At 48.7% G+C, this 20,977-nt stretch overlaps 1 pseudogene; it reads left to right on the forward strand.

Moving 5' to 3' along the window:
- Positions 1 to 1,045: 1,045 nt before the first annotated feature.
- Positions 1,046 to 19,817, forward strand: LOC140491836 (homeodomain-interacting protein kinase 4 pseudogene; annotated as a pseudogene).
- The last annotated feature ends 1,160 nt before the right edge of the window (positions 19,818 to 20,977 follow it).

Genomic DNA, 20,977 nt, shown 5'->3' on the forward strand with positions numbered 1-20,977 from the left:
TTACTGTGGTAAACCTGCTCAGAATACTGCTCATCATTTTGGACTGTATTTGGCTGAACTGATTTTTCAATGATTTTTCAAGGCACTAAGTTCGGGTAGATGGTGCAGAGGTAGCATTTTCACTGGGCACATGCATGCGTTTGGTTTTACAGAGAGAAGTCTATCTCTTAACTTCACTTCAAATGTGTAACCTTTAAGTAAAATGGTCACTGTGTAATTCTTATAGGATGTCGGTATAACTGTCATCACTGGGTGGAATGTCTCGTGTTCCATTTTATCTCTGATCACCTGAAGCATGGCACACTGCATGAAGCACGCTACTCTGTTGTAACCTGTTACTCTGAGCCTGGACACCTACTGTGCCCATGAAGGTAATGTTTGTGTGTAACAGGAGCTGTAATAACCATCTGTTGGATCCGACAATAACATGATATCCATGTCAGTTTTCTTTCTGCTACAAGGGTTAACATCAGAATTGCCACATCAGGTTAATAAAAACCCTGACAGAGGCAAAATCACACCAATCACAACGTGTGTTGATAATGTGGCAATTGGATCAGGTGCTCTGTTGATGTTCTAGTGTGTGGTCCTTACCTGGTCTCAGAGAGACATGATGCGAGATTTCTAGAGTTCCATACTGCGACTGTGTGTGTTATAGTCACTCTGTGACTCAATAGACTATAACTTCAGTGGCAGTCCAGTCGAGATCAAATCCTTTGGACTGTCTAAGCTCAGTCAGATGTCTGCAGTTAACTTCAACATTGATTAAATGCACCCTCTCCAGATGGTTTAACTTGGTCCTGAATAAAACAATGTGAGATTCAAGTTAGACCATCGGTGGAACTCACGGTGCCAAATGGTGGTCAGCACAATTCCTGTTGCTGGGTAGACGGTTATCGAGTGGTGAACCTAGGTCACAATGTGACTCCTCTTACATCACAGTGATAGCCAGTGAACTGGAACATGCCTGAAGGTTCTGTTGTTGGAGACAGTGGAGATTTATTTGAGTACTGAGAAGATTAGACATTGGGAATCCTGTTTGAAAATGTCTGTAATGTACTCTGACACTGATGTCTATGACGTCATTACTGTTTTAGGGAAAGGAACATTTGGAGAAGTGGCAAAATGTTGGAAAAGGGGCTCCAGCCACTTTGTGGCCATAAAGATCATCAGGAACTACACCTTCCGGAAAGGAGTAATCAAGTGCGAGTTAAAAATGCTGCGAATGTTGGGAACTGTCAATTCGGACAAGTTCCACATTGTTCGTTTTTTTGAGTCCTTTAATGATGACACCAAGTTGTGCCTGGTGTTCGAACTCCTGGAGCAGAGTTTATATGAGTATCAGAGGGAAAACAATTTTGTCCCTCTGCCAACCAAGCACATTCGGTCGATCACCAAACAGGTTCTAATTGCTCTGCAGAAACTGAAGGAGCTCTCTATTGTCCACACAGACATCAAACCTGAAAATATCATGCTTGTTGAACAGGCTCAATTTCCTTTCAAAGTCAAGGTGATTGATTTTGGTTCAGCCTGCATATTGTCTGAAATTCAGCAAATTAAAGGTATGTACTCATTTTAAGTTTTTCTATACTCAGTGCTGAGGGACACTCAACCATTTATCTTGAATAGTGAATGATAATTAGTTTGAGCAGGAATGAAGGAATCTTGCAATCAGTATAGGCCACAGTGGTTAGCACTGCTGCCTCATAGCACCAGAGACCCGGGTTCAATTCCCGCCTCAGGCGACTGTCTGTGTGGAGTTTGCACATTCTCCCTGTGTCTGCGTGGGTTTCCTCCGGGTGCTCCAGTTTCCTCCCACTGTCCAAAGATGTGCAGGTTAGGTGAACTGGCCACACTAAATTGCACATAGTGTTAGGTGAAGGGGTAAATGTAGGGGAATGGGTCTGGGTGGGTTGCGGGTCGGTATGGACTTGTTGGGCCGAAGGGCCTGTTTCCACACTGTAATCTAATCTAAACCCCTTTGACAACTGTTCATTCAAAAACATCTATTCCGATGGGAAGTGCTGATGGTGTTGTTCAAGGAATAAGTTTGGGGTGGAGCTAATTGACTTGTTTATGACTTCTGATCAAACTTTCAGATCTTATTTTAAGTGTAAAACCATGAAGGTGATTTTCCTTTAACAAACAGGCAGATAAATGACACTTACCAATGAAACATAGCAAATTGTTTGAGGGTGAGATGCTAAGCTGGCATTGTTTCTGGCTGGAGAGTCTAGATCCAAGGGTCACAGTCTCAGAATCCATTTTAAGTTGATATGAAAAGGTATTTCTTCCCTTGATTGATTGTAAATCTTTGGATTTCCCCACCCAACTGAAGCTGGGGTGGGGAGGGGGGGGGCGGTTCTCAGTCTATGTATATATTCAGTCACTGAGATCCATTAGGAGAAAGTGAGGACTGCAGATGCTGGAGATCAGAGTTGAATGTGTGGTGCTGGAAAAGCACAGTGGGTCAGGCAATGTCTGAGGAGCAGGAGAATAGACATTTCGGGCAAAAACCCTTCATCAGGATTCCTAATGAAGGGCTTATGCTGGAAACATCAATTCTCCTGCTCCTCGGATGCTGCCTGACCTGCTGTGATTTTCCAGCGCCGCTCTCTAGTCACTGAGATCTGTACATTTTAGACACAGGCAAGTCCAGAAATAATGGGAAGCACGTCCTCTGTGTGTTGAGGTGAATCTGCCTGAATCACAATAAGTTGGTTTGCAGGTGCAGCAGGTAATTAAGAAAGCAAATGGAATATTGTCCTTCATTGCTAAAGGGGTTGAGTTTAAATGCAGGAGGTTATGCTGCAGCTGTACAGGGTCCTGGTGAGGCCACACCTGGAGTACTGTGTACAGTTATGGTCTCCTTACTTGAGAAAGGATGCACTGGCACTGGAGGGGGTGCAGAGGGGGTTCACTGGGTTGATTCTGGGGTTGGCTTATGAGGAGAGACCGAGTAGACTGTGATTATACTCATTGGAATTTAGAAGAATGAGGAGGGATCTAATAGAAACATTTAAAATGATGAAGGGAATTGATATGATAGAAGCAGGGAGGTTGTTTCCATTGGTGGGTGAAGCTAGAACTAGGGGACACAGCCTCAAAATAAGGGGGGGCAGGTTTCGGACTGAGCTGAGGAGGAACTCCTTCACCCAGAGGGTTGTGAATCTGTGGAATTCCCTGCCCAGGGAAGGGGTTGAGGCTTCCTCACTGAATGTTTGTAAGGTGGAGCTGGATGGATTTTTGGTCAGTAATGGAATGAAGGGTTACAGTGAGAGGGCGGGGAAGGGGAGTTGAGTCCATGAAAAGATCAGCCATGATCATATTGAATGGGGGAGCAGCGTCAATGGGTTGGATGGCCTACTCCTGCTCCTAGTTCTTACATTCCCTTAACTCCTTGCATTTAAATACATACATTTAAATATATACATTTAAATACATACATTTAAATATATACATTGCTCAGGCTGCCACTTCCTTGTGTTTTCTTTGAAAATCTGCTTCTTCTGTCTTTCAGAGTGGGTGAGTTAGTTTCTGCCTCCCATTCCCTGGTGCGTATTTGCCGTCAAGTTCCCAACTCCCTGCAGGGAGGGTTAGCCTGGTGCTGTTCAGGTGTACACCACCCAGTTTGTACAGCTTACACCCACTCCAGAAGCAGTTGGCATGCCCCAAAAATCAAACACCCATCCTCTTACCCCTGCTTTCCAAGTACGTGTTTGACTCACTCACTTCACCCAATTCTGGTACTCACTGTCACATGGGACTGGGAATAATCCTGAGACTAATGCTTAATCTCCTAGTTAGCTCTCTGAAATCTGCTTTCAGGACCTCACTGTCATTCCTACCTAAGTCATTGGTCACAATATGGACCACAAGCATTGACTGAACACCCTCCCATAGGAAGATGGCCCCCAGGTGCCCCACAATGTCCTTTACCCTAGAGCATAGAAAATAGAACAATACAACACAGTACAGGCCCTTCAGCCCTCAATGTTGCAGTGGCCTGTGGAACCAATCTGAAGCCCATCTATCCTACACTATTCCATTTTCAACATATGTTTATACAATGCTCATTTAAATGCCCTTAAAGTTGGTGAGTCTACTACTGTTGCAGGTAGGGCATTCCAAGCCCTTACTGCTCTCTGAGTAAAGAAACTACCCCTGACATCTGTCCTATATCTATCACCCCTCAATTTAAAGCTATGTCTCCTCATGCTAGGCATCACCAATCAAGGCTCTAGGAACTAGGGAGACAATATTCAGTCCTGGAGTCACATCAACACCCACAGAAATACCTGTCTGATCTCCAGATGATGTCCCTTCCATTTGTTGCTCAATATTGATCTTCCTCCTTCCCAATACAGCTCTCCCTCCTGGTCTCATTAACCTGTGCACTCTCCTGAAGAACCATCACCCTCACAACTATAAGACCCAGCTTGCATGACAGACTCACAGTAGCTGTGCCACTGTCTGCCTGGTTTTCTCTGACCTTCAGTGTAAGTCCCTCCCTAATCCCATGTGTTATCCACACAGCTCCCTACTGTGCAGACACTGCTCAGGTTTGGATAACTGCAGCTTAAGCCTATGCCGGCAATGACACTTCCTGCCTGGAATACACTGTGTATCACAGATTCCCTACAGTGTGGAAACAGGCCATTTGGCCCAACAAGTCCACACTGACCCTCTGAAGGTTTGGATGTACCATCTACTTGGCCAATTTGACCCACCATCCAGTAAAATATCTCTGCAATTTACAAGTTGCACCTTCTACAACTACAGTAGCATAAACTTACTGAGGAACTTGGTCCCCAGCACCAAAGTTAAAATCAACTACAGGAAGCTGAAAACAAGAGAAAAACAAAGGGTCACCTCCTGAGCTCCCTCGTACGCACTGAGCTCCCACAAAGCAGTACTCAATGCACACAAGGCTACACTGCAGGAGGCCTTTATTTATAGTTCCTGGAAACAACTGACTCAAGCTTCAAACAACTGGAATAAGCCAACGTCTAATTAACTCCATGCAACTTCTCTCGAGAGCTTGGAATGAAAGCTGCAATAAAACCTGACCCCTCCTAAAGCCATGATGTTTACCTGGTTGCTCAATTAGGGGAGAAACAAAACCTTTAAGACCTTCATCAGCTCCCAGTGCAAACCAAGTGAAATTGAAAAGGGTCTGGGTTCCAGCTACTGAACTAACTCCATGCCTTCTTGCTTCTATTCAGTTTGCTCTCATCTAAACAAATGCTTAGGAGGGTCGCTCCGAGAGCTGGAGCTTCCGATTAAACCTGTTGGACTATAACCTGGTGCTGTGTGATTTTTAACTTTGTACACTCCAGTCCAACACCGGCATCTCCAAATTAGGAATTTCAGGCTGACTGGTTCCCTCTCCTACATTGTTCTACAGATGCTTGCTCAAGTGAAACAGTAAGGATAAATGAAGTCATATGGCCTCTTCAGTCATCCAGTGAGATAATGGCCAGTCTTTGACATTCAATCCAATTTCCCATCCTTGCTCTATAATCTATTGATTCCCTTAATGCTTAGAAATCAACTGATCTCCAGTCTTGCATGTAGTCCTCAATTTAGCCAGAGCTCCCTGACCATGGGAAGTCCAATGATTCTGCACTCATTCAATGGAGAAACCTTTCTTTTTGTTAAGATTACATCCCTTACAGTGTGGAAACAGGCCCTTCAGCCCAACCAGTCCACACCAACCTTCCAAAGAGTAACCCACCCAGACCCATTTCCCTCTGACTAATGCACCTAACACTGCAGGCACCTTAGCCTGGCCAATTCACCTGACCTGCACATCTTTGGATTGTAGGAGGAAACTGGATCAGCTGGAGGAAACTCACGCAGACACGGGGAGAATGTGCAAACTCCAGTGCTAACCACTGAGCCACCGTGCCGCCCCATATCTTACCTCAGTCCCAGATTGGATGATCCTTTTTTTCCTGAGACTACCGCTCCCAATTCTAAACTTTTCAACCGGGGAAATGATAAAAGCTTCATCAGTTTCACATGGAATACCTTACATTCATCTCAACTCGGAAGAGGATTGGCATGCTCTTCATTAGTTTTTCTGAACAGGAAATCATTACATCTCAGGATTCAATCTTGAGAACCTTAATTACTGCCTGTTCAAGCCAGTATTTCCTTCTTTAAGTAAAGAAACCCAGAGATATACTCACACTGCAGCAAGACTTCCTTACTCTTTGACTGCAAGTGTTTGTATTAAAGGCAACTGTAATATGAGCTCCTGGTTGCTTGCTGTACCTGCATGTTTATTTCCTGTAATTTATGTGAAAGGCGACTCAAAGACTGAGCACCTCCATTTTCTGGTGACCCCCCTTTGTTTTTCTCAACCGTACCTCTTTCTTATTTTGGCCTTGTTGTTTCTCACAGAATGGTTTATTGGCTATCACTTGGTTTTCTGTATCAGATCATTCAGATCGAGAAAGGAATCATCAATAATCCATGAGCAAAGCCAGTTATGTTGTAGCTGTTTGAGTGACCTCTATTTGAGGGTATGGGGAGAAAGTGGCTGTGGGACACTGAGATTGGATGGTCAGCCATGATCAAATTAAAAGATGGTGCAGGCTTGGAGGGCCGAATGGCCTACTCCTGCAGCTAGTTCCTGTGACATTTGAATTCATCCTCTCTCCTGAAGCTGTAAACTGCAGAGAACAGGATGATATCAGTAAAAGGACCTGAGCTGTCATTGTGTGTGTTGTAACTAGATTGAAAGAGACAGCTCTCAGCCTAAAGCTTCGATCAGACTTTCACATCTTGGGGAAACCTTCTTCACCCCACGTAGCCGCTGTTTCTGTTCATCCCACAGTTGGGGGAGTCTTCATACATTTAATATTTAAAATGTTAAAGATACATGCCTAATGCTGAAGGTCTTCGATGTGCTGGGTTGTGTCCCTGCCTCTGAGCCAGAGTCATAGAGAGGTACAGCACGGAAACAGACCCTTCGGTCCAACCCCTCCATGCCGACCAGATATCCCAACCCAATCTAGTCCCACCTGCCAGCACCCAACCCATATCCCTCCAAACCCTTCCTATTCATATACCCATCCAAATGCCTCTTAAATGTTGTAATTGTACCAGCCTCCACCACATCCTCTGGCAGCTCATTCCACACATGCACCACCATCTGCGTGAAAAAGTTGCCCCTTAGGTCTCTTTTATATCTTTCCCCTCTCACCCTAAACCTATCCCCTCTAGTTCTGGACTCCCCAACCCCAGAGAAAAGACTTTGCCTATTTACCCTATCCATGCTCCTCATAATTTTGTAAACCTCGATAAGGTCACCCCTCAGCCTCCGATGCTCCAGGGAAAACAGCCCCAGCCTGTTCAGCCTCTCCCTGTAGCTCAGATCCTCCAACCCTGGCAACATCCTTGTAAACCTTTTCTCACCCTTTCAAGTTTCACAACATCCTTCCAATAGGAAGGAGAACAGAATTGCACACAATATTTCAACAGTGGCTTAACCAATGTCCTGTACAGCAGCAAAACGGGCGGCACGGTGGCACAGCGGTTAGCACTGCTGCCTCACAGCGCCAGAGACCCAGGTTCAATTCCCGCCTCAGGCAGTTGACTGTGTGGAGTTTGCACGTTCTCCCCGTGTCTGCGTGGGTGTTCTCCGGGAGTCCAAAAATGTGCAGGTTAGGTGAATTGGCCATGCTAAATTGCGCGTAGTGTTAGGTGCAGCGGTAAATGTAGGGGAATGGGTCTGGGTGGGTGCGCTTCGGCGGGTCGGTGTGGACTTGTTGGGCCGAAGGGCCTGTTTCCACACTGTAAGTAATCTAATCTAATCTAATCAAACATGACCTCCCAACTCCTGTACTCAATACTCTGACCAATAAAGGAAAGCATACCAAACGCCTTCTTCACTATCCTGTCTACCTGCGACTCCGTTTTCAAGGAGCTATGAACCTGCACTCCAAGGTCTCTTTGTTCAGCAACACTCCCTAGGACCTTACCATTAAGTGTATAAATCCTGCTAAGATTTGCTTTCCCAAAATGCAGCATCTCACATTTATCTGAATTAAACTCCATCTGCCACTTCTCTGTCCATTGGCCCATCTGGTCAAGATCCTGTTGTAAACTGAGGTAACCCTCTTTGCTGTCCACTACACCTCCAATTTTGGTGTCGTCTGCAAACTTACGAACTGTACCTCTTATGCTTGCATCCAAATTATTTATATAAATGACGAAAAGTAGAGGGCCCAACACCAATCCTTGTGGCACTCCACTGGTCACAGGCCTCCAGTCTGAAAAACAACCCTCCACCACCACCCTCTGTCTTCTACCTTTGAGCCAGTTCTGTATCCAAATGGCTAGTTCTCCCTGTATTCCATGAGATCTAACCTTGCTAATCAGTCTCCCATGGGGAACCTTGTCGAACACCTTACTGAAGTCCATATAAATCACACCTACCGCTCTATCCTCATCAATCCTCTTTGTTACTTCTTCAAAAAACTCAATCAAGTTTGTGAGACATGATTTCCCACACACAAAGCCATGTTGACTATCCCTAATCAGTCCTTGCCTTTCCAAATACATGTACATCCTGTCCCTCAGGATTCCCTCCAACAACTTACCCACCACTGAGATCAGGCTCACTGGTCTATAATTCCCTGGCTTGTCCTTACCACCCTGCTTAAACAGTGGCACCACGTTACCCAACCTCTGATCTCAGCCTTCCCTGTTAGGTCCTTGCATTGAAATAAATGCAGTTTAATTTATTAGTCCTACCTTGTCCCTGCCTGCCCTGACTGTTTGACTCGCTTCTGTTCTCAACTGTACCAGTCTCAGATTGATCTCTTTCCTCACTATCTCCCTGGGTCCCACCCCCCCCCTCACCTTACTAGTTTAAATCCTACTGAGCAGCTCTAGCAAATCTCCCTGCCAGTATATTAGTCCCCTTCCAATTTAGGTGCAATCCGTCCTTTCTGTACAGGTCACTTCTATCCCAAAAGAGATTCCAATGATCCAAAAATGTGAATCCTTCTCCCATACACCAGCTCCTCAGCCATGCGTTCATCTGCTCTATCCTCCTATTCCTGCCCTCACTAGCTCGTAGCACTGGGAGTTATCCAGATATTACTACGTTTGAGGACCTCCTATTCAAATTTCTGCCTAACTCTCTGTAATCTCCCTTCAGAGTCTCAACCTTTTCCCTTCCTATGTCGTTGGTTCCAATGTGTACAGTGACCTCCTGCTGACCCCTCTCCCCCATGAGAACATTCTGCACCCTCTCTGAGACATCCTTGATGCTGGCACCAGGGAAACAACACACCATTCTGCTTTTTCTCTGCTGGCCACAGAAACGTCTGTCTGTACCTCGGACTAGAGAATCCCCTAACACAATTGATCTCTTGAAGCCGGTGTACCCCTCATTGCATTCGAGCCAGTCTCAATACCAGAAACTTGGCTGTTTGCGCTACGTTCCCCTGAGAATCCATCACCCCCTACATTTTCCAAAACAGCATACCTGTTTGAAATAGGTATACCCACAAAAGACTCCTGCCCTAGGTGTCGACCTCTCTTACCCTTCCTGGAGTTAACCCATCTATGTGACTGTATCTGAGACGTTCCCCCCTTCCTATAACTGCCATCCATCACATACTGTTGCTGTTGCAAATTCCTCATCGCTTCTATCTGTCTCTCCAACCGATCCACTCGATCTGATAAGATTCGCATCCAACAGCATTTATGGCAGATATAATCCGCAGTAACCCTTAAACTCTCTTTAAACCCCCACATCTGACAAGATGGCTCTGAGTTCATGGCCTATATCAGGATTCATTGGCTAAAGATCATCGTGCAGCCAGACAGGGGCAAGGGTCAATGTGTGAAACCTCCTAGCAGCTACCGACAACGGCAGGCAGAGGACTGAGGAGAGGACAGTGTGTTGCTGGAAACGCACAGCAGGTCCGAGGAGCAGGAGAATCGATGTTTCGGGGAAAAGCCCTTCATCAGATGCTGCCTGACCGGCTGTGCTTTTCCAGCACCACACTCTCGACTCTGATCTCCAGTATCTACAGTCCTCACTTTCTCCTGGTGGACAAAGGGGGTCAGCCGTGCAGCAAAAAGCAAACTGGGACTCCTTCCACCACCGGCCTGGCTCCAAACTCCCCCGGGTGGGTCAAACCGCATTGTGCCATGGCCAGTTGGATTCCATGGGAGGCCACTCTGGCTCGTTTGGTGGGTCAGGTTGGTGCCAACAGGGCAGGGTTGGAAACTCTGATCCAACTGGAATGGATGTGAGACTCACATCCTCGCCTATACATGCTGAGGTTTTAAAGCTTTTTGCAGAATATTTCAACATTCCATGAGATAAATGAAACTTGAATAACCGTGTACGGTTATTATAATAGGACATGTCCCCAGGTTTCATTGCTTCTTGCTTCTTTCACAATTTAAGGGTGGCATGGTGGCTCAGTGGTTAGCACTGCTGCCTCACGGCACCAGGGACCCAGGTTTGATTCCAGCCTTGGGTGACTGTGTGGAGTTTGCACGTTCTCCCCGTGTCTGCGTGGGTTTCCTCCGGGTGCTCCGGTTTCCTCCCACAGTCCAAAGATGTGCAGGTCAGGTGAACTGGCCATGCTAACTTGCCCATAGTGTTAGTTACATTAGTCAGAGGGAAATAGGTCTGGATGGGTTACTCTTCGGAGGGTCGGTGTGGACTTGTTGGGTCGAAGGGTCTGTTTCCACACTGTAGGGAATCTAATCAAAAGTTTTTTGTTCCCTTCCAAAGGGCCATACATTCAGTCGAGATTTTACCGATCCCCTGAGATCTTGCTGGGATTACCATTCTGTGAAAAGTTGGACATGTGGTCCCTTGGCTGTGTTATTGCGGAGCTGCACCTGGGCTGGCCCATCTACCCTGGCACGAATGAGTATGACCAGATCAGGTATATTGTTGAAACCCAGGGGCTCCCGAGTGACCACCTGTTGGAAGTAGCTAGCAAAACCCACCATTTCTTCAAAAAAGCTCGTCAAATTAATTCCACCTACCAGTGGACACTGAAAACAGTGGATGAATATCAAGCAGAGACCATGGTACAACCACTGGAGACCAGAACAAGAAGCATCCATTCACTTGACCAGCTTGCAACCATCAACCTGAGCAAAACTGTGTTCCCAGACAAGGAGCTCAAAGCTGAATTATTTGATCAGATGACCATGGTGTCACTCATAAAGAAGATTCTCACCTACGACCCAGGGCAACGCCCTGCCCCTAATGTCGCCTTAAAGCATCCTTTTATCACCATGAAAAAGCTCAAATCCAAATACAAACATACCAAGTATTACCAGGCGTCAAGACAAGCTCTCCGTGCAGCTCTACACTATGATGAATGTCCAAATGAAAAGGAGGCTCTGTGCTGTCATCGACTCAAACAGAGTTGTCACTTCAGTAGTGAGTCATACCCACAGGTCCAGAGGCATCAAGAGCCTCAAGTCGCCAATCAGCAAGTAGATACTGATGACTTGGATGGTACAACTGCCGATGATTTCGAGAAACAGGTTGGTCTACAAATGTGGGAGAAAGGGAGGACTGCAGGTGCTGTGTGGCGCTGGAAAAGCACAGCAGGTCAGGCAGCATCCAAGGAGCAGGAGAGTCGATGATCCAGGCATCAGCTTTTCATCATTCCTGATGAAGGGCTTATGCTCAAAACGTTGACTCTCCTGCTCCTCGGATGCTGCCTGACCTGCTGTGCTTTTCCAGTGCCATACATTTTGACTCTGGTCTACAAATATGCTGTGTGTTTGGGAAATAATTCTCCTACAGAATTGTTGCTGTAATGTCGCACAGTCTTTGTGAGATGTCAGCTCAATGTTTTGTAAACATAAAGAAAGGCATGTTTCCAGTGCCTTAATTGCCCCCCACCACACGCACACACACCCACCTATCCCCACACCCCCATGCTGAGTGTGAGTAACTGATGTGGTACAGTCACCTCCTTGGATCACCTGTCCTGAGCCACTCGTTTGGTCTAGAGGGACGGGTCAGCTGGGGTCTTGTTCCCTAGCTTCACCTGTCCCCAGGGAACAGGCAGAAGCAGGGGAACAGGCATCACCAGGGAAACAGGCATCACCAGGGAACAGGCATCACCAGGGAACGGGCTGCAGCAGGAGAACAGCCATCACCAGGGAAACAGGCATCACCAGGGAAACAGCCAGCACCAGGGAAATAGGCAGCACCAGAGGTACAGGCAGCACCAGGGGAACAGGCAGCAACAGAGGTACAGGCAGCACCAGAGATACAGGCAGCACCAGGCGAACAGGCAGCACCAGGGAAACAGGCAGCACCAGGGAACAGGCAGCACCAGAGGTACAGGCAGCACCAGGGAAACAGGCAGCACCAGCGAACAGGCAGCACCAGCGAACAGGCAGCACCAGCGAACAGGCAGCACCAGGGAACAGGCAGCATCAGATGTACAGGCATCACCAGGGAACAGGCAACACCAGGGAAATAGGGCAGCACCAGAGGTACAGGCATAACCAGGGAACAGGCAGCACCACGGGAACAGACAGCACCAGGGAAACAGGCAGCACCAGGGAACAGGCATCACCAGAAGTACAGGCAGCACAGGGTAACAGGCAGCACCAGAGGTACAGGCATCACCAGGGAACAGGCAACACCAGGGAAACAGGACAGCACCAGGGAAACAGGCATCACCAGAGGTACAGGCAGCACCAGGGAACAAGCAGCACCGGGGGAACAGGCATCACCAGAGGAACAGGCAGTACCAGGGAAATAGGCAACACCAGGGAACAGGCAGCACCAGAGGTACATGCATCACCAGGGAACAGGCAGCACCAGTGAAACAGGTAGCACCAGAGGTACAGGCATCACCAGGGAAACAGGGCAGCACCAGGGAAACAGGCATCACCAGAGGTACAGGCAGCACCAGGGAACAAGCAGCACCGGGGGAACAGGCATCACCAGAGGAACAGGCAGTACCAGGGAAATAGGCAACACCAGGGAACAGGCAGCACCAGAGGTACATGCATCACCAGGGAACAGGCAGCACCAGTGAAACAGGTAGCACCAGGGAAACAGGCATCACCAGGGAAACAGGCAGCACCAGGGAACAGGCTTCATCAGAGGTACAGGCAGCACCAGGGAACAGGCAGCACCAGAGGAACAGGCAGTACCAGGGAAACAGGCAACACCAGGGAACAGGCAGCACCAGGGAACAGGCAGCACCAGTGAAACAGGTAGCACCAGGGAAACAGGCAGCACCAGAGGTACAAGCATCACCACGGGAACAGGCATCACCAGGGAAATAGGAAACACCAGGGAACAGGCAACACCAGGAAACAGGCAACAGGGGGCACACTTTAGGGTTTGGCAAGGTGGCACAGTGGTTAGCACTGTTGCCTCACAGCGCCTGAGACCTGGGTTCAATTCCTGCCTCAGGCAACTGCCTGTGGGGAGTTTGCACATTCTCCCTGTGTCTGCGTGGGTTTCCTCCGGGTGCTCCGGTTTCCTCCCACAGTCCAAAGATGTACAGATTAGGTGAATTGGCCATGCTAAATTGCCCATTGTGTTAGGTGAAGGGGTAAATGTAGGGGAATGGGTCTGGGTGGGGTGCACTTTGGTGGGTCGGTGTGGACTTGTTGGGCCGAAGAGTTTCCAGACTGTAACTAATCTAATCTAATCAAGCTGGTATTCAACCCTCAACAAGATTTCTGCAATGGGGAGTTGAGGAAAACGTTTTCATACAATGAGTGGTTAGGATCTGGAATGAAAGTTGGTGGAAACTGATTCAATCAAGCCATTCCAGAGGAATTTGTATTACTATCTGAATGTGAAGTATCTGCAGTGCTGTAGGGAAAAGGCCGGGGGAGTAGCAGGAAGTAAATTGCTCCTTTGCAGAGTTAGCGAGCAACCAACAAACAGAACGGCCTCCTTCTGTACTGTAACAATTCTATAGTTTTGTGATTCTGGACATCATGGCAGCCAATACAATTCTAAAAAATGTTTAATTAATTACTTTTCAACCTTAGTCATTCCTCTCAAACTCCAGAAGTCCCTTGTTAAGTGGGTTCTATATCTCTATGCTTTCTCTGGGCTCCCTTGTACCACTGAGCTGAAGAACAAGTGGTTAGCACCACGTTATCGAATGTGCAACACTGAAATGGGAGGTACACTGATGAATGTGTTGGGAGTTGTATGGGAGGAGAATCTGGCCTGGGAAAGAGTAAGGATTGGCAGGACAGGGAAATGATGGAGCTCCAAGCAGTTCAAGTAAGAAAGGCGACAAACATTGAGATACTTGCTTTTCACTGGTCAGTCATAAGAACCATACCAGGCAAACATTTTGCAGCATAAGGTCGCTTTCTCATTAGAGAGAGCCAGTGGGTAGTATTTTAACCTGAGGACATTTTCGCATATTATGCTTGAGATGCCACACTCATTTGAAGTATCTGTTTCTCTTTGCAGCATCCCTTGTGTCTGCTTCACACTTATTATCCCATGTATCTTTGGGCCAGCTTCAATTTTGGCAGCTATACTTTACATCCAGTCATCCAAGTCATTGTTCTAAATTGTAAACATTTGAGGTACCAGAACTGATTCCTGTGGTCACCACACCTCAGGCGAAGGGGAAGGTTGAGAAGGAGAGTCCTTTATTGTAACCCAATTGAACTCATGCTGTTGGTGTTAATCTGCATTATAGAGCAGTCATCAGCCATAGGGTCAATGGGCCATCACCATGGGGTCAATGGGCCATCACCATGGGGTCAATGGGCCATCACCATGGTGTCAATGGGCCATCACCATGGGGTCAATGGGCCATCACCATGGTGTCAATGGGCCATCACCATGGGGTCAATGGGCCATCACCATGGTTTCAATGGGCCATCACCATGGGGTCAATGGGCCATCACCATGGGGTCAATGGGCCATCACCATGGGGTCAATGGGCCATCACCATGGAGACGATGGGCCATCACCATGGGGTCAATGGGCCATCACCATGGTGTCAATGGGCCATCACCATGGGGTCAATGGGCCATCACCATGGGGTCAATGGGCCATCACCATAGAGACAATGGGTTGACACTATGAATTAATGGGCCATCACCATGGAGACGATGGGCCATCACCATGGGGTCAATGGGCCATCACCATGGGGTCAATGGGCCATCACCATGGGGTCAATGGGCTGTCACATTATGTAACAGCCACTGGGGCAACATCATTGGATAGGGACACCAAAGGGACATTGACATTAAGGAAATACACGTCTGTGACTGGTTTATACATTTGGATGTGTTACAGCATGATTCCATTGATACACATGATTTGGGATGTTTATTTTGTGGGTTTTGTTTTTTGCTGTAATGGTCAGCAGCAGAGGGAAGGTGGGTTTCGGAGTGGACGGTGAATGGGAAGTTGGAAGTACAGTTCCTGGTATCTCACCGTGTACAGTCTGGGGCTGAACAGGCTTGTCTAAATGACCTTCCCCTTGCTCTTTCTCCTGACTAATGTTACTTTGCTGGGGGTAGGCATTGTTCCCCCCCCCCACCCCCCATGGTGATGAAGTTGTGGAACAGATCAGCAGGAGTTTTGACACTTGCCCTGACCAGTGCTGTGGGCCTCTCTCAGAGGGTGCAGGCCATGATAGCATTGTTTGAGAGCCTCAGGGGTCAGTTTTATCACAATTCCATCTGGGTTTGCACTGTACTGGATGTTGACGGCACACCAGGAGTCACACGTACCCATGAAGTACTAACCAATCAGAAGCCAAAGGCCATTTCTGTGTGTGCGCCCCCCCCCTCCCCACCCCCACCCCAACCCCCTCCCCCAACAGGGAGATGGTGGCTATTGGTGACACAAGATCCATCAGAGCGTTTGCATTGTGGGTGCACGCAGGTGCAACTGAATGCTTGAGGGTGGACAGGGGGTCATTGGAGGGAGGTGGGCATCAGGTTCCCACCCACCCCCATCCCCACCCCCAAACCTTCCCAGGACCAGGCCCTCACTCTGGCACTGGATTCACTCAGTCAGGGAGCTGGTAAACATGAGTTTGCTTGCCAAGTTCCCCACAGTGAGACCACCCACCCACCACTGGGTAAAGACCAGGAACACCAGGAGAAGACCCTGATTGGTGAGGGAGGAAGGCTGGTCAGGGGTCTGTCCCCCTCGACATGGAGGTGAGAGGATTGTGGGGGCTGCGCCCTGCCACTACTGCCATTTCCTGTCTGATCAAATGTACCCCTCACCCACCCACCCACCCACCCAACCCGATATGATGGAGGATACAAGATGCTGCCCTCTCTTCCTGATTGAACATCCAAGAAGGGAATCTCTGCCTGAACATTCCTGATTAGATACATTGTTCCGCTGAAAGTTCCTCTCTCCTGCTTCTCCTCTTCCAGCAACTTCTCCTACTCAACGTGGCCTCTGTTCAATCTCCCCGTCAGGCTGTATTCCAAAGGGAATGCCTCCCAGCAGACCCCTGTGTGGGATCAGCTGGTCCCTGCAGACCCTCGTGTGGGATCAGCTGGTCCCTGCAGACCCTCGTGTGGGATCAGCTGGTTCCTGCAGACCTCTGTGTGGGATCAGCTGGTTCCTGCAGACCCCTGTGTGGGATCAGCTGGTTCCTGCAGACCCCTGTGTGGGATCAGCTGGTTCCTGCAGACCCCTGTGTGGGATCAGCTGGTTCCTGCTGACCCTCGTGTGGGAATAGCTGGTTCCTGCAGACCCCTGTGTGGGATCAGCTGGTCCCTGCAGACCCTCGTGTGGGATCAGCTGGTTCCTGCAGACCCCTGTGTGGGATCAGCTGGTTCCTGCAGACCCCTGTGTGGGATCAGCTGGTTCCTGCAGACCCCTGTGTGGGATCAGCTGGTTCCTGCAGTAGCCTTTTGAGTGAAAAAGCACTGAACATCCCACTGCCTGCAGATTTCAGAACAGATCTAGAACAGATCTAGAAAGCACCCATTACTTGTACAAACATAGCAACAATTGGATGAAATAAGCCAGCAGCTATCCTGTAAACAGTTGATGACCCCTTCTAGAGTCACAGAGTCCTACAGCACAGACAGGCCCTTAGGCCCAAAATTGGTCCATGCTGACCAAAATGTCCATCCAAGCTAACCCCATGCACTTGGCCCATATCCTTCTAATCCTTTCCTATTGCGCTGCCCTCTACTGCCTCTGCTCCAATCCCGACCTCACCATCAAGCCAGCAGATAAAGGGGGTACAGTGGTAGTCTGGTGCACTGACCTCTACACCACTGAAGCCAGGCCCCAACTTGAAGACACCTCCTCCTACCGTCCCCCTCGACCATGACACCACCACCACATCACCAAATCATCACCTCCCAAACCATACAGAACCTCATCACCTGAGGAGGCTCCCACCCACAGCTTCCCAACCTCAAAGTCCGGGAACCCCGCACTGCCCGATTCTACTCCTTCCCAAGATCCACAAGCCTGACCACCCTGGCCGACCCATTGTCTCAGCATGCTCCTGCCCCACTGAACTCATCTCTACCTACCCCGACACTGTCCTATCCCCCCTAGTCCGGGAACTCCCCACATATGTTCGAGACACCACCTACGCCCTCCACCTCCTCCAAGACTTCCGTTTCCCCGGCCCCCAACGCCTCATCTTCACCATGGATATCCAATCCCGCTACACCTCCATCCGCCATGACCAGGGCCTCCAAGCCCTCCGTTTTTTCCTCTCCAGACGTCCCCAACAGTACCCTTCCACTGACACTCTCATTCGTTTGGCCGAACTGGCCCTCACCCTTAACAATTTCTCCTTTGAATCCTCCCACTTCCTCCAGACCAAAGGGGCAGCCATGGGCACCCGTATGGGCCCCAGCTATGCCTGTCTCTTTGTTGGCTACGTAGAACAGTCCATCTTCCGTAATTACACCGGCACCACTCCCCACCTCTTCCTCCGCTACATTGATGACTGCATTGGCGCCACCTCGTGCTCCCGCAAGGAGGTTGAGCAATTCATCAACTTCACCAACACATTCCACCCTGACCTTAAATTTACCTGGACCATCTCTGACACCTCCCTCCCCTTCCTGGACCTCTTCATCTCCATTAATGATGACCGACTCATCACTGACATTTCTTACAAACCCACCGACTCCCACAGCTACCTGGATTACGCCTCTTCCCACCCTACCTCCGGCAAAAATGCCATCCCGTATTCTCAATTCTTCCGCCTCTGCCGTATCTGCTCCCAGGAGGACCAGTTCCACCACAGAACACACCAGATGGCTGCCTTCTTTAGAGACCGCAATTTCCCTTCCCACGCGGTTAAAGATGCCCTCCAATGCATCTCGCCCACATCCCGCACCTCCGCCCTCAAACCCCACCCCTCCAACCGTAACAAGGACAGAACGCCCCTGGTGCTCACCTTCCACCCTACCAACCTTTGCATAAACCAAATCATCTGCCGACATTTCCGCCACCTCCAAACAGACCCCACTATCAGGGATATATTTCCCTCCCCACCCCTTTCCACCTTACGCAAAGACCGTTCCCACCTGTGACTACCTGGTCAGGTCCAAGCCCCGCAACAACCCACCCTCCCATCCTGGCACCTTCCCCTGCCACTGCAGGATTTGCAAAACCTGCACCCACACCTCCTCCGTCACCTCCATCCAAGGCCCTAAAGGAGCCTTCCACATCCACCAAAGTTTTACCTGCACATCTACCAATATCATTTATTGTATCCATTGCTCCCGATGTGGTCTCCTCTACATTGGGGAGACTGGACGTCTCCTAGCAGAGCGCTTTAGGGAACATCTCCGGGACACCCGCACCAATCAACCACACAACCCTGTGGCCCAACATTTGAACTCCCCCTCCCACTCTGCCGAGGACATGGAGGTCCTGGGCCTCCTTCACCGCCGTTCCCTCACCACTCGACGCCTGGAGGAAGAACGCCTCATCTTCCACCTCGGAACACTTCAACCCCAGGGCATCAATGTGGACTTCAACAGTTTCTTCATTTCCCCTTCCCCCACCTCACCCTAGTTCTAAACTTCCAGCTCAGCACTGTCCCTATGACCTGTCCTACCGGCCTATCTTCTTTTCCACCTATCGACTCCCACCTCCCCTCTGACCTATCACCTCCATCCCCTCCCCCACTCACCTATTGTACTCTTTGCTATCTTCTTCCCAGCTTCCCTCCATCATTCATCCCTCCACCCTGGAGGCTTCCTGCCTCTTTTCCTGATGAAGGGCTGTTATCCGAAACGTTGATTTTCCTGCTCCTCGGATGCTGCCTGACCTGCTGTGCTTTTCTCACGCCTTGGTCCTCCCCAACCTTCCTGTTCCTCTAGCCTCTGGTCCACCTGCATTCGATCTAACCCCCTCCCCACGCTGGCTGTTGTCATGCACTTTGTCAACTTCTTATTTCCAACAGGAGGCACACGACATGAAATCTTTTCCGGAAGAGAAGAAGAATTTGAGCAGTAATGTGTGGAAGATATCGCACTATCGATCACAGCAAAACGCCATTAAGCTGCTGGGGCGAATGTGGTCCAGACCAAGGAAGTCAGCTCCCACTGAGCAGCCGAAGGAGAGTGTTTCCTCTGTCCCTATACAGAGAGGGCGGTCATTAAAACACCATCATGGAGAAAGTGATCTGTTTCTGTCTAAGGAGTGGAGTACGTTAAGTGTTGGCAGCTGGTCTCCCCTTCTACGTAACAGTGAAAACGCAGCATCCCTTGGAGTTTCTGAGAAAGAGCAACTCAACTGTAACTCCAGCAAAGCTGAGGAGGAAGGTAAGAATGAGATTATGATTGAACAAATTTGAAAGGCAAGAATGCAATGGGGAAAAAAAAGGTAACACTTATCAGAGCACAGAAATGTAGAAACACAGAATATTAATGGGAATGCAGGGTTTGTAATACAGAACAGGCCATTTGGTATTGGCAGGGAAAGGAGGAAGGCAAGCCTGGGCAGCAAGTAACAAATTACAGGAAGGGAGTCCATAAGCACTTACTCTTGGGGAATAATTAAATCATATCGAATTATATCTAAAAACCAAAAGAACTGTGGATTAGATTCCCTACAGTGTGGAAACAGGCCCTTCAGCCCAACAAGTCCACACTGACCCTCTGAAGAGTAACTCTCCCACCTCTGATAATGCACCTAACACTATGGGAAATTTAGCATGGCCAATCCACCCTGACCTGCACATCTTTGGATTGTGGGAGGAAATCCACGCAGACACGGGGAGAGTGTGCAAACTCCACACAGACAGTCACCTGAGGCTGGAATTGAACCTGGGAACCCTGGCACTGTGAGGCAGCAGTGCTGACCACTGTGCCACCCGCTGGGTGCTGGAAATCAGAAACAAAATTAGAAATTACTGGAAAAACTCAGCAGGTCTGGCAACATCTGTGGAGAGAAAGCAGAGTTAATGTTTTGGGTCAAGTGACCCTGTCAGTTCTGAGGAAGAGTCACCGGACCTGAAATGTTAGCTCCGCTTTCTCTCCACAAATATTCATCTGTTTTTTGAAATGGGTTCAGATCCTTGGTGAAGTACTTACTCTTATTTTTTAAGAAAAAGATTCGAGTGTTTCTGAGCTGTTTCCATCATAGCATGACTAACCTGGGAACTGGGATCAGACTTCAGTAAACTGTGTGTTCGCTTATCACGTGGTTTCCTGCTCACTCTGACAAACAGGAGAATTTCAGAGAATTGGAATCCAAGCAACGGACATCTCCAACATTTTTCTAAAGGTCACAGTTGTGTTTGGTTCAAGAGCCTGTGCCTGTGTTCTGTATCATAAGATCGGTTAGCTCAGTTGGTCACCATGTGGTGCTTAATGACATTGGTCCATGGGTCCAGTTCCTGTACTGAGTTAGGCAGGGGTGGTCAAGCAGTCAACCCAGACCACTTGAGTAAACAGTTTCTGAGGCCTCAGGTTTGTTAGACAGCCTGAATGGGTGTGGCCAGCTCACACAGAT

This window comes from Chiloscyllium punctatum, chromosome 20 (genome assembly GCF_047496795.1).
Source record: "Chiloscyllium punctatum isolate Juve2018m chromosome 20, sChiPun1.3, whole genome shotgun sequence".
NCBI classification, from domain to species: domain Eukaryota; kingdom Metazoa; phylum Chordata; class Chondrichthyes; order Orectolobiformes; family Hemiscylliidae; genus Chiloscyllium; species Chiloscyllium punctatum.